Source organism: Embiotoca jacksoni, unplaced genomic scaffold, assembly GCF_022577435.1.
Source record: "Embiotoca jacksoni isolate LCO1_2020_lvr unplaced genomic scaffold, fEmbJac1.0.p SCAF_7, whole genome shotgun sequence".
In the NCBI taxonomy this organism is placed as follows: domain Eukaryota; kingdom Metazoa; phylum Chordata; class Actinopteri; family Embiotocidae; genus Embiotoca; species Embiotoca jacksoni.
This window is the reverse complement of record NW_027185425.1, coordinates 6,420,122-6,431,910: the sequence shown is the minus strand read 5'-3', so window position 1 is coordinate 6,431,910 and position 11,789 is coordinate 6,420,122. Positions and strand designations below refer to the sequence as shown.

The following is an 11,789-nucleotide window of genomic DNA, read 5'->3' as shown; positions in this document are numbered from 1 at the left end:
AGTGAGAGACGCGGACAAAAGAGGCGCAAAATGAGAGACGGCAAAACCGAAAAACCTGAGAAAATAGGCGAAGGCTTAATATAGGGACAAAAGACGCAGCAGATAATGACATAACGAGAGGGAGGTGAGTGTGGGTTATTTAAACACTGTGCGTGGGTGTGAGCGCTGCGTCGCTGAAGGCTACGCTGCCTCACTTGACACAAATGCCCCCCTGAGGTTCTCCTCAATTCATCATAATGCAACGTTCTCAACTCAACACTATCCTGTGTCTTTATCATCCCTCTTTGGAGAACAAAACAAAAAAACAAAAAAAGATGAGAGGCACCAGGACTAACACTAAGTTGTTCCACCGACTTTACACAATTAATCCAATTATACTGGAATTTAAATTGCATGCAGAGATAGAGCAGAGTAAGTCCATCTTTACCTCCCCGAGTAGTTTACTTACCATAAAAATGATTACTTTATAAATCAAACAGATGGTCTAACCGAGAACAAAACATGAATGTTATAGGAGTATTAGTTTTAGGTTAAACAAGCGATAACTGAAAATATACTTTTTTTTTTTTATAGTATTAATTACCATGTGTGAAAATCTGTAAAGTCATTGGCGCTTTGCATCACAACATCAGTGATCATGTATCATCATATAGTGCAAAGTTAAGGACCGAACATGGTTTAAAAACAGACATGCACGTGATTCTGTTGATACTTCAATGTGCGTCTGCTTAAACCTACACATTCACACATTCGTTGGCACGTGTGGTTCTCAAAAAAAAAACCACACATATTGACAGATGATAAAATTGACTTGACAGAGCATCATTTTTGCTTTAGTGTCAACATTTAATAATAATTTAAAAAAAAAACACTTGTCATTTTATGCCAGATGTTAATTGCATACCTCATGATCACTATGAAATAATCTGAACAATTATACTTATCACAGTATGCAATCTTGCGTGTTCATGGCATTATCAAACATTTAACTTATTCCCTCCCTCAATTTATAAAATGGGAGACATTATTGGTGACAGCATTGATAAAAAAATAAATAAATAAATAAATGGAGTAAGTAAGAGATGTCATCTCAAATGTTTGCCCAGCATTTGAGAGCCTAAAACTTCTTTGTCCTAAAAGTGTAGATTTTGACGTTGAAACTGTCTATCTATGGCCATTTTCCACTGCATGTGCCTAAAAGCACCACAAAAGTGCCATGAAATCAGTTGCGATTGTCATTAATATTATGGTATATCCACTGTGTCACAGTGTGTTGGTCACACTGGACACTCAGCTGGGTCCATGAAAGAGCCATGGCAAAGTCAAGTTCTCTCTCTTACACACATCGTAGGCAAGCAGGCAGACAGATGAGAGTTGCTCAGGAGTAAAGCAGATTAATGGGTCACTGGATTAGCAGGCCAAGATGTTGTGTGTGTGTACACACACACACACACACACACACACACACACACACACACACACACACACACTACCCTTACTCTTATTTAGATGGTGGACCTTTAATCTCTGTCCTTATAGCTCTTAGTCTCTCTCAATCTGAGCGTCCCCCACTACATGAGTGAGTGTGCCAATATCGCTCCCTACTGGTCATGCATTTTCAAGTGATATGTCATGTAGTCCAGGAGAAACCCTGCTGCTGTCAGAGAGCATGATCTTTCCTTAAAAAGGTTCTCTAATTAACCTAAACACCGACAACACTAATAACATGATTTTCAAAAAAAAAAAAAAAGAGCAAAACCTTCAATTCTGTCAATTGTCCATTGCGGATAGATTCAATATCCACCAAATCCATCACGTTTATAGCTTCGTCAGTTTAATAAAGCTTCTTTTGTTCCTGTTAAACTTCTCCATGATGCTGGAATTTAATCGGTACATAAATGATCCCCATCAGCTAAAGATATCGTCGGATATACCTTTTTTAAAAATCAGCCTATGACTTCTAGTCCTTGCGATTGCTCTGGCTCACATTGTGTCATTAACGATTGAAAAACAGTTAAAAACATTTGACCAGGCAAAGATAGACAGAGAGAGAGAGAGAGTGAGATAGACAGAGAAAGAGAGAGAGAGGAAGACAGAGAGACAGGCTCAAAACAATTCTTCAATGAACCTTTGTTACTTGAGTGCGCCTGCTGGTGACTAATCACACAGACAAGACACATATACATTGACACACAGGCAGACACTGTGGCATTATACCCACATCTGACCTCAGCCACACGAGTTTATGGTAGCACACCAGCCTCCGTGAGTGTGATGTCATGCCTATGGCTTGTATCCAGGTGTTTCTCTGCTGATCTCTGAGTGGTTTCTCCCTGTAATCTATTATGACTGCGTTTTTTGTGTGTGTGTGTGTGTGTGTGTGCAGTGTTTGTGTGGCTGTAGCTGTGCATGGAGCTGGAGAAGAGATGATGTCATGTGATTGGCCAAGCAGACACCGAAGACTGCCTTCGGCTCATTCTCTCTCGTGTACAACTTAAATTCTTTGTCGGCACGTTTAACCTGGAAACTAGGCATGTTCTGTATCGTATCGTGCTATAATAACGGTTTCATTTCTGATATGATTATCAAAACTCATCTTGGGATATTGGCAATATTCCAACTTGTTGACATAACTTACACCCAGCAATGACAGGCGTGGCTGAGAGCGGCTCCACAAAGGAGGAGCTGATTCCAAAAAGGGGGTCGAGACTTCAGTTGTGTTCCAAGTGGTTTGGTTACAATACATTTGTTTTACTTAACAGTTAAAGGCAAACTATTTTGTCTGTGCTGACACACTAAACTACGAGGGTCGATCAAGAAGACCATTCTTCTTGCGCACAAGCGCGGCGCAGCACAGTGATGCAGATGAAGCAGGAGGAAGCCCGCACTTTATAACCCACCCGACTGCGCTCCTGACCCGAGGCGTCTCCTTTGGTCTTAAGACGGTGACGTTCTGCCGCTCTTGAAACATGAATGTCCCTCAAAGCACCTCGCCCGGCTCATTGCTTCATCGCCGTGGGCTTTTTTTTTTTTTTGAAGCTTTACAGGGGGTCTCTGTTGCCTCGTTTTCCCGCGTGCCCTCATTTCAGGTCTATTGTGACGTTGCAAATGTGCACGTACCAGCGGTCACGAAGTCCCCAAATGCGTGGATTTTTATTGCTTGAAGAAAGTGCTAGAAATTAAACATCCTGCAGATGAAACTGAAAGAAGATAGACTGGTTCGAGTTCAGTAAATAATGATATGTTTTCTACATGCACATACACAGAAAATTTTCTCTTTTCTCCATCCGGCTCGCCTCCTCCTCCTCCTCCTCCTCCCACATCTTTTCTCTCTGTGTCTATATGACAAAGCCCAACAATTACTTCTTTCTCTCGCTCTCTCAACTCTGACTCACTGCAAAGTAATTACACTGACTGTCCGTTCAAACACCACACACACACGTACACGTACACACACACACACACACACACACACACACACACACACACACACACACACACTCAAAGACAGAGAAGGGAAACTCATTTACAATATCTGTTGTTTTGTTCTTTTCTAGACTGCCTTCCAGTCACTGCTCAGAGAAAAATGAAGCGACAAGGATACCCTCATTAGTTTGTTGAGTCATTTAGGTTGAGAAGGATGCACTGCTTCTCCTGCATGCACGCACACACACACGCGCACACGCACACGCACACGCATCTTTACACCAGGGGGGCCCCACTGTACTGTGTCTCTGTTTCATTCATCACTAGCTGACATGCTGCACCAGTGACCTGCATGACCGAAGGTAGCTCGCTCCAAGTGCGTGTATGTGTGTATGCCCTTGTGTGTAAATGCCCCAAGGAGGAATGATGTAATTTCCTGCCATTGTAACAAAATTGAATTCATGCAGCAAGCACACTAAGCTGCACACTGGTCCACTGATGCACGGACATACTCTTAAACAACTGTTAAAGCTGCTAGCATATCATCTTCCAACCTAATTCATGCAGATGTTTTAGAAGTCCAGCTGCAGAGGATATTGAACACTGTACTTGTACGCAGCCACCTGCATGAACTGACTGACATACACACGGTTTTAGGTTATAAAGAAAATGTACAAACAAGTTGATTAATTCCTTTTCAAATTCTTGGAAAATCCCACAGTGCGGAGTTTGACATTTGGGATTGGCACTCTTAAAGATCAGTTGTTACAAGTTAATACTATCAGCACATTTTGTCCACCGTTGGAAGTTCTTGGTCATTAGCCTATATGGAACAAATAATGGACTGCAAATGGATTGGACCTTACAGTATACAGCCAATCCTTCCATAAAAAAAAAAATGTCTCCATTGGCCATTGTCCCAGTCATTGGATTTAGGGAACCTCTATTCAAACATTTTTGAAACCTCAGCTTACGTTATCTGGCAATATTGAGTACTGACCGCATACCAGCAATCTGTTTTTCATAACTTTAAAATCGGAAAACTTAACTAATTTTTATTTTTTTTAAATGAAGCCACGATGAATGACTAAATGAACGTAAATGATTTCAAAATCCCACTGCTGCACACAGCTGATGAAGAAAACTGTATTTAACAACAAATCGATTGCATTGTGGCCACTGACCGATTTGGTTCAGAGCAATGGAGAATATAATATATTAAAAGGTAATGTAACTTTTAAGGAGTACAAAGATATTTTCAACAGACAAGATCAAGACAACATTTATCCGAGTTATCACAGTAAACACAGTCATTACAAAAACAAGCACGCGTGAAGATACACGCGGATACTAACGCAGACATAAACAGTAGGAGAGATCTGAGCAACGTTGCCGCTGCTGAAAAGGAAGAAGGCGTTTTCTTTTGAGCTCCTGAGGGACTCAGCATGCTTGAGGATGTCCAATAAGTGCTCTGAGAGAGAGAGAGTGTGTGTGTGTGTGTGTGTGTGTGTGTGTGTGTGTGTGTGTGTGTGTGTGTGTGTGTGTATGAAGGGGTGTGGGGGTCTGCTTCCTGAATGCAACCATTCCATGAAGCAAAGGCAATGGATGTTCATTTAGGCGCGCGCACACACACACACACACACACACACACACACACACACACACACACACACAGGATGCAAGAGAATAAGTTCCACGGAAGATGGAAGCTGAATTTACAGATGTCAGGGGACATAGGTCAGCACTTGCAAACACATACATACATACATACATACATACACCCCTCCCCCCCCCACACACACACTGTATTAGTCATCCCTCAAAATTAAGTCAATGCTGCAAAACACAGAACACCAGTTGCTCAGTTCAACTGCTCATTCATGGGTTTTTTTTCCTTCCTGAGGTGAGTTTGCAAACAGCAATCATAGATCCAGGCAGGACGTGAGAAAACAGCACAGACCTCCACAGAGCTGCATATATTTACACAGTAGCCAATCGTTGGGAAAAAAAAAAAAACCCACCCTGTTTACGAGGAAAACAGCACACAACTTATTCAAAAAGTAAACTGCAAAGACTGCAGAGTTTCTCTTTCCTGCTCAGACAAATTATTCCATTAGATATTGTGAATTCCTCAAGACACACACATTTTAAGGACACACATACTCTCATTCAGGACCTCGACATACCTCCACATAAACAGTATGTGTCTGCAACGAATGCCATCACTCGCCGGAGTCATTATGAGTCACACCACACGCTGCAATCTACTGACACCAGACTGCTGGCTTTGTTACCGTCTTCTCTTTCTCTACAGTTTCTCCGTCTGTCTACAAAAGAACACACTTGAACAGAATACGGAGAAGACAACCGCACAGGAGAGGAAAAAAAAAAATCAAGGCAAGAAAAAGAAAGGATACATTTACCAAAACAGAGCACAACCTTACAGGGAAGGAAAAGACAGTGGAGTTCTCTGTAAGGTTGTGGACTGACTGCTTCTGTGAGATCTCCGAGTGTAGTCAAGTGTTTCTATAAATACAGCCCTCCTGGACTGCACTGCTTCTGCTCTGCTCTGCAATTTACACACACACACACACACACACACACACACACACACACACACACACACACACACACACTACGCCTGTATTAGCCTGCTATAGACCAGCCACAGGCCACAGGAAGAGTCAAGTCAGAAAAGGTGTAGCAATTTATTCTATGTGAAGTGGGTTCATTTTTTTTTTTTTTTTTTTCTTCTACCAACTGGATGATCTCTCGCGCATGAGCCTGTTACAGTAGCAATGCTACAACCAAGGAGAAGTATGAAGCTGAAGTTTACAACAATTTCCCAGAGCCATACGAGGTCAAATATCGAAGAAGTTTTAGGAGAAGCAACATTGTCTCACACAATGCATGTAATGGGTTGTTTCTGTGAGATAATGCGAGACGTAGGGTTCATTTTGGTCTTGTGACACCATATTAGAAGACCGCGGCTGCACTCTGTCACCACGTGGTTCAAAGATGCATGAATGGGATGAATCAGTAATCAACTTTGCGTCGAACCTGCTTGTGTGTCTTTCAGTTGTATAAATATCCACAAATAGTGACTGCTGTACATATAAAGTTACAGCGAAATATCTTTTTCATGTGGCGTAGCACTTAGTCACAGTCAGGACGCTGAATGAATGCAGCTGGAGTTGAACTAAATACAAGCTCATCAAGCGGATGAGCTAATTAGCAGTGTGTGAGCCTTGTTTGCGGATTCAGAGTGCTATCTCAAAACTGTAGAGAGCTCTCGCATTTAAATTAACTGCGAGAAGATTTCGTTTTGAAGCGAAAAGTGTTAAGAGAGATGTGCGTTTTGAAAAAGCCGCACTTAAGACAAAGCATTCAAACTCAGGCAGGCTTGTTGTGGGTGTAGGAAGTAGTGCCTGCAGGACGTCATCCTGTCAAAGACTTTGATCTGAGCCGAAGAGCTGCTATTCAGATGACAGTGGTTGTGTCGACCAACGCAACCACTTCATTTTCCCTGTCAGTAAATACGTTTGAATTTAGAATACCTCAACCATATATTGACCTACCGAAACATGTAAATGAACCAAAAGTATTTATATTCTACCTACAACTTACAGCCCCGGGACACATTCATTTACAGAATAGTGCTCTTAGAATTTGAATTATAAGTGTGCAGGGCTGCACTCCTATTAGTATACTGTAGGTCTAAAGCCTCAGTGGCCTCAGGATACTGCAATTCATTAGCATTTTCTTGCATCTGGAATATGAAGTAGAAGCAAGCCCGACTCGGCACCACAGCTTGTTCACACTTGGGAACATGCAGAACAGAGCACACAATTACACTGAACTTTTCAGTGTCTGATTATTCTATATACATATTTTGTTTATAATCAAAGATTAAGGCAAGATTTTTTTTTTTCTACCAACGGTATGTAATGGACAAGATTTTAAGATACTCCAACAGGCAGAGAAACATGAATAAACTGCACCCACAATTTTAGGTTATTTATGTTTTTCAAATGCTGCTTTTTCACCGCATGGAACAGCTCAAATGAACTTGCATTTACCCGCTTTTGGTACCACGTACCTTAATGGTTTTTCTCAGCGTCGCTGATCGTCGTCATGGTGATTTTGCATGAAACTAGTGCGAAGTCATTCTCAACGCCACACACTCACTTGCCGGATGCTTTATTGAGCAACAATACAGAGGAATGTCTGCCCCTCCTCAATGGACCAGGTGAGGTTTACCGGACTGCTATTAATCAAGTAGCGCAGTGAATTAAAAATTTAAAAAAAAATGTCGCTATGGTAAGCTCGGCTGGCAGGTTTGTGCAGGTTGCTTGGAAACTCAACTGAGGTGATACTAAAAAAAAAAAAAAGTACCAGATACCATCCAGAACCTTCGCCCGATAGGAAACCAGAAAAGACCAGTAGAGTCATGTGGAGTTCATTTACTCAATTAAATATCCCCCACAAAGTGTTGGAGACCAGATCTGGCAGCCCAACATAATGTCTACAAATGTCTTGGTTTGTCTGACCAAGAGTCCATAAAACAAACATTAAATTATATAAGATTTAGAAAATCCGCAAATACACATATTTAAACAAGCTAGAACCAATGCGTATTTTGGGAGGCTGTGGCTCAGACGGTAGAGTGGGTTGCACACCAATCAGAAGGTTGGTGGTTCAATCCCCAGCTCCTCCTGTCCACATGCCTAAGTGTCCTTTGAGCAAGACATTGAACCCTAAAAAGAAAGTTGCTCCCGTGTTGTAAGTCGCTTTGGATAAAAGCATCATCTAAATGTAATAAATGTAGATATTTTTCCATTGAGATTGAGGAGAACCATCAAATAATCAAAATGTTATTAATTTTCTGTCGGTTGACTAATCAATGAATTTAGCCAACAGATTTTTTTTTTTAGATCTAATTTGCCAAATTAAATTTGTGGATGTAAATCTCTGCATAGCTCAGGCCCCTGATCTGCCATATCAGCTTATTAGTGACAGAAAAAAATAAGAGGGTGCGCTGGCACACATCACATCACGTTATACATTTAATTTAACAAGCATCCATAAACATCAATAAGTTAATATCCTGAATGTCTTTCCATCAAAGTTAAAAGGAGGAAATGGTCCCACAAAACGGGTCCCTCAAGGTAGAAAGTAAAGATTTGAGGAGGTTACCAAAACAGCCTGGAAATCTTGGAAAACACAACGAATACGCGAGGCAGATTTTGGAGCTAAATGTAGGTTAATCCGGTGGATCTATTTACCGTAAATTAAAAGTCAACGTTACTCCACATTCAATCCATGTGACTGCGGCGACGAGGGTTTTTTTTTTTTTTTTTTGGTGGCGGTCGGTCGGTCGGTCGGTCGGTCTCCTTCCTCCCAACTGCTCCCAAGTTACCGAAAGGAAAAACTACGTCCGAGTTAAGTTGCTGCGAAGCAACGCTAACTTATCCGGTGTTTTAATAAATGGGAGTGAGTACTTTTATCCAATTATTTGGGAGAGGAAACAGCTATCGGCTACACCAACTGCATCCCATAATGTCTTTTAGCTGTTGAAATATCTCCCCCACACCACCACCACCACCACCAAAAAGAAAAAAAAAAAAAACACAACAACACTCACGTTGAGTTGTTCCAGGTGACGTCCGAGAGCTTTGTGTTGACTTTACCGGCGAGAGAAGACGTGAACAGTCGGTAAATAATCCGTTATTTCACTTGGAGAGCTGAGTAGTTACGGGTAGTGTTTTTTTTTTTTTTTTTTTTTTTTTTTTTTTTTTTCCTCGCTCCTGCCTGTCTCCCCCCCTCCCTCGCTCTCTCTCGCTCGCTCCCTCTCGTCGCCTGTTCCTGCTTCCCCTCTCCACATCCAGCATTCCAATATGGCTGCTTCAGGGAGCGACACACACACACACACAGAGAGAGAGAAAGAAAAAAAAAAAACTAGCCGCAGGCACACACACACAAAAAAAAAAAAACTTGGAATGAATTAATTGCCCACTTAAAGGTACAATATGTAATATTTTCAAAATATTTGAAATTAAAAAAAAAAATTTAAAAATAAAAACTTTTTAGGAAATTAACCAAAAATGATCAATAGAATTTGAAAAAAAAAAATAAGAAGTTTTGACTGCGTTTAAAGATGCTATGTATTGTGTGCTGCCCAGATATCTACTGAAGCTACTAGCCCTGTCCCATCCTGTAATACCTCAATCGGCGGTAGTGAGTCACTTTAGTGTCCTGACTGTCCAAAGTCCAACAGGAGAGGAAGAATAAGTATTTGAACAATAGACTGTTTATAAAAGTTTAGGTGGCCTTAAGGTCTGAAAAGTAAAGCCTATGCAGAAGTGTCTTAAAGTGCAATGCCACTAACGGCCACTAGGGGATCCAATATGGTCACTTCTGGCTCAAAAATAGCAAGATGGTGAAGACCAAAATCCGGATTTAAGGATTCAGAGCGACAGTTCACAAACCAATGTGTGACGTCACCAATAGTTGCCGCTGATAGTTGACGTAGCTTCTGGGTCTGAAAAGTGAAGCTGACGCAGAAGTGCCTTAAAGTGCAATACCACTGACAGTCACTAGGGGCTGGTTCCAAAAAGGTTCTGGCTCTATAGACTCCCATTCAAATTCTCTCATGAAATACAAAGTCAATACACTTTTTCCATGAGTCAATTTGGTGTAGTTCGCTAAAGTCACTCCTTATTAGTTTTCTGGCGGTCCACCTGAAAAGAATCCCATAATTAATTCAATATTAGGCCTCAAATATTTGGACACCACAAAACCAACATTAGTCCTGTGAAACTACCAGGTCCATGGTTTTGCGGCCAATTAGTTTGAAGCAATTTGATAAAACGCATTTTAATTCAGGAATATTAACACAATATTCCCATTAGGCATTCTCATTCATGCCAATGCCAGATAGTCCAGTGCAAGGGTTTCCATTTCATGAAGTGTGCTTCTCCTCTTTGTGCATAGGTTCAAAGGTGACATCTGGTGACCACTTACGTAACTGCAAGTATATTTGGGTTTAGGTATCTTTAGGTTTTTAATTTTCATAGCCTATGTTTAGCATTAAAGGTATTTTTTTTTTTAATGCTTTGTGGTTTCTAGGTGGTGGGTGAACCCTAAATCTTTGGTAACTCTGGATCTTTTCTTCAAGTCATAATTTCGAAAACATCAATATCTTTTAGTTTTTGGTGCCCAGGTCTTTCATTTGGGGGGTGGGGGAGGGGAGGGGTGGGGCGGGGTGGGGGGGCAAAGGGGATCTATTAATAGGCATGAAACTGTATGGTCTCATCTAGGCTGCTTGACCACTGCACAAACTGAACAGCACTTAAAAAAACAGGCTATTTTAAAAGATACTTCTTCAAAATTGTGTAGTTATTTTAAAAGCTTTCATTTCCTTGTACGGGGTGTCCACCATTAACCTCTAACAATCAAATCTGTCAGTCAACCACAACAGCAGACATGTGAACCTTACTTTCTGAATGCTTGCTATTGTGTGATATTAATCTGTGCACAGATGGCCTCTCTATCAAGTGTGATGATGATTGCGTTGTAAAATTAGCTGCCCTGACCCGGATTTGCTGCGGCCACAACGCAGAGTATTAACCACCGTACGACCACGGCTGGCCATGTGTGACGTGTAACTAACCTGGGCATCTGCATTCATGACCACCACATTGACAGCGCCTTGACAGCCAACTTAGATGAGTACATCTAACAGTTTTTATTGTGGGACGCAGTTTTCTGTAACTTTGGCTTTACACTATACATTTGCGTTTTCAGAGTAATAATTTTGGTTGAGATTAACGTTTATCTTTAAACAAGATTTCCTTGGTACATTAAAGGAAATGAAAGCTGCCAGTTTATTGGGTGTAGGTTTATTCTAATAACACCCCATAAAAGTTTCCTGCAATGGAGGTTACAGAGTTCAGTTTCAGAGGTGTTAATTCAGTTGATCATTTTATAGAAAGTTGTTGAGGCGGATTATGTTACAGGCCTACAGAGAGAGGTATCCCAGTTATTTATCTTGCACTCACTAATATAAGGCCACAACAGGCTAATAGATGCCGAAGAAGAGCAGTAAATCCTTCATATTGGCAGCTACGGGTGGATAATAAACACCTCCCTATAAGGTTTCAACACAAAGTCACCAACTGTACTTTCACTTGAGCCATCTATAATCTACACTGATGATCGCGAAAAGCTGCCGTGACCCGGATTCGAACCGGGGTTGCTGCGGCCACAACGCAGAGTACTAACCACTATACGATCACGGCTGGTCTCCTACTTGGCCCGCAACCCTTACCAGCATGACACTCTTTATCACGTGGCCTAAAAAA

General features: G+C 41.3%; 1 protein-coding gene and 1 non-coding gene across 3 annotated transcripts in view; both read right to left on the bottom strand.

Moving 5' to 3' along the window:
- The window catches only part of LOC138215111 (focal adhesion kinase 1-like), a 61,249-nt gene extending 51,978 nt beyond the window's left edge, over window positions 1-9,271 (bottom strand). For both annotated transcript variants that reach the window (XM_069177129.1, XM_069177130.1), the window contains exon 1: window positions 9,071-9,271. The gene's annotated coding sequence lies outside the window, so the exon portion shown is untranslated. The remainder of the gene's footprint in view (window positions 1-9,070) is intronic.
- Window positions 9,272-11,654: 2,383 nt separating this feature from the next.
- Window positions 11,655-11,726, bottom strand: trnah-gug (transfer RNA histidin (anticodon GUG)). Its single transcript has one exon. It is a non-coding gene; the product is annotated as a tRNA-His (tRNA).
- Window positions 11,727-11,789: the final 63 nt, after the last annotated feature.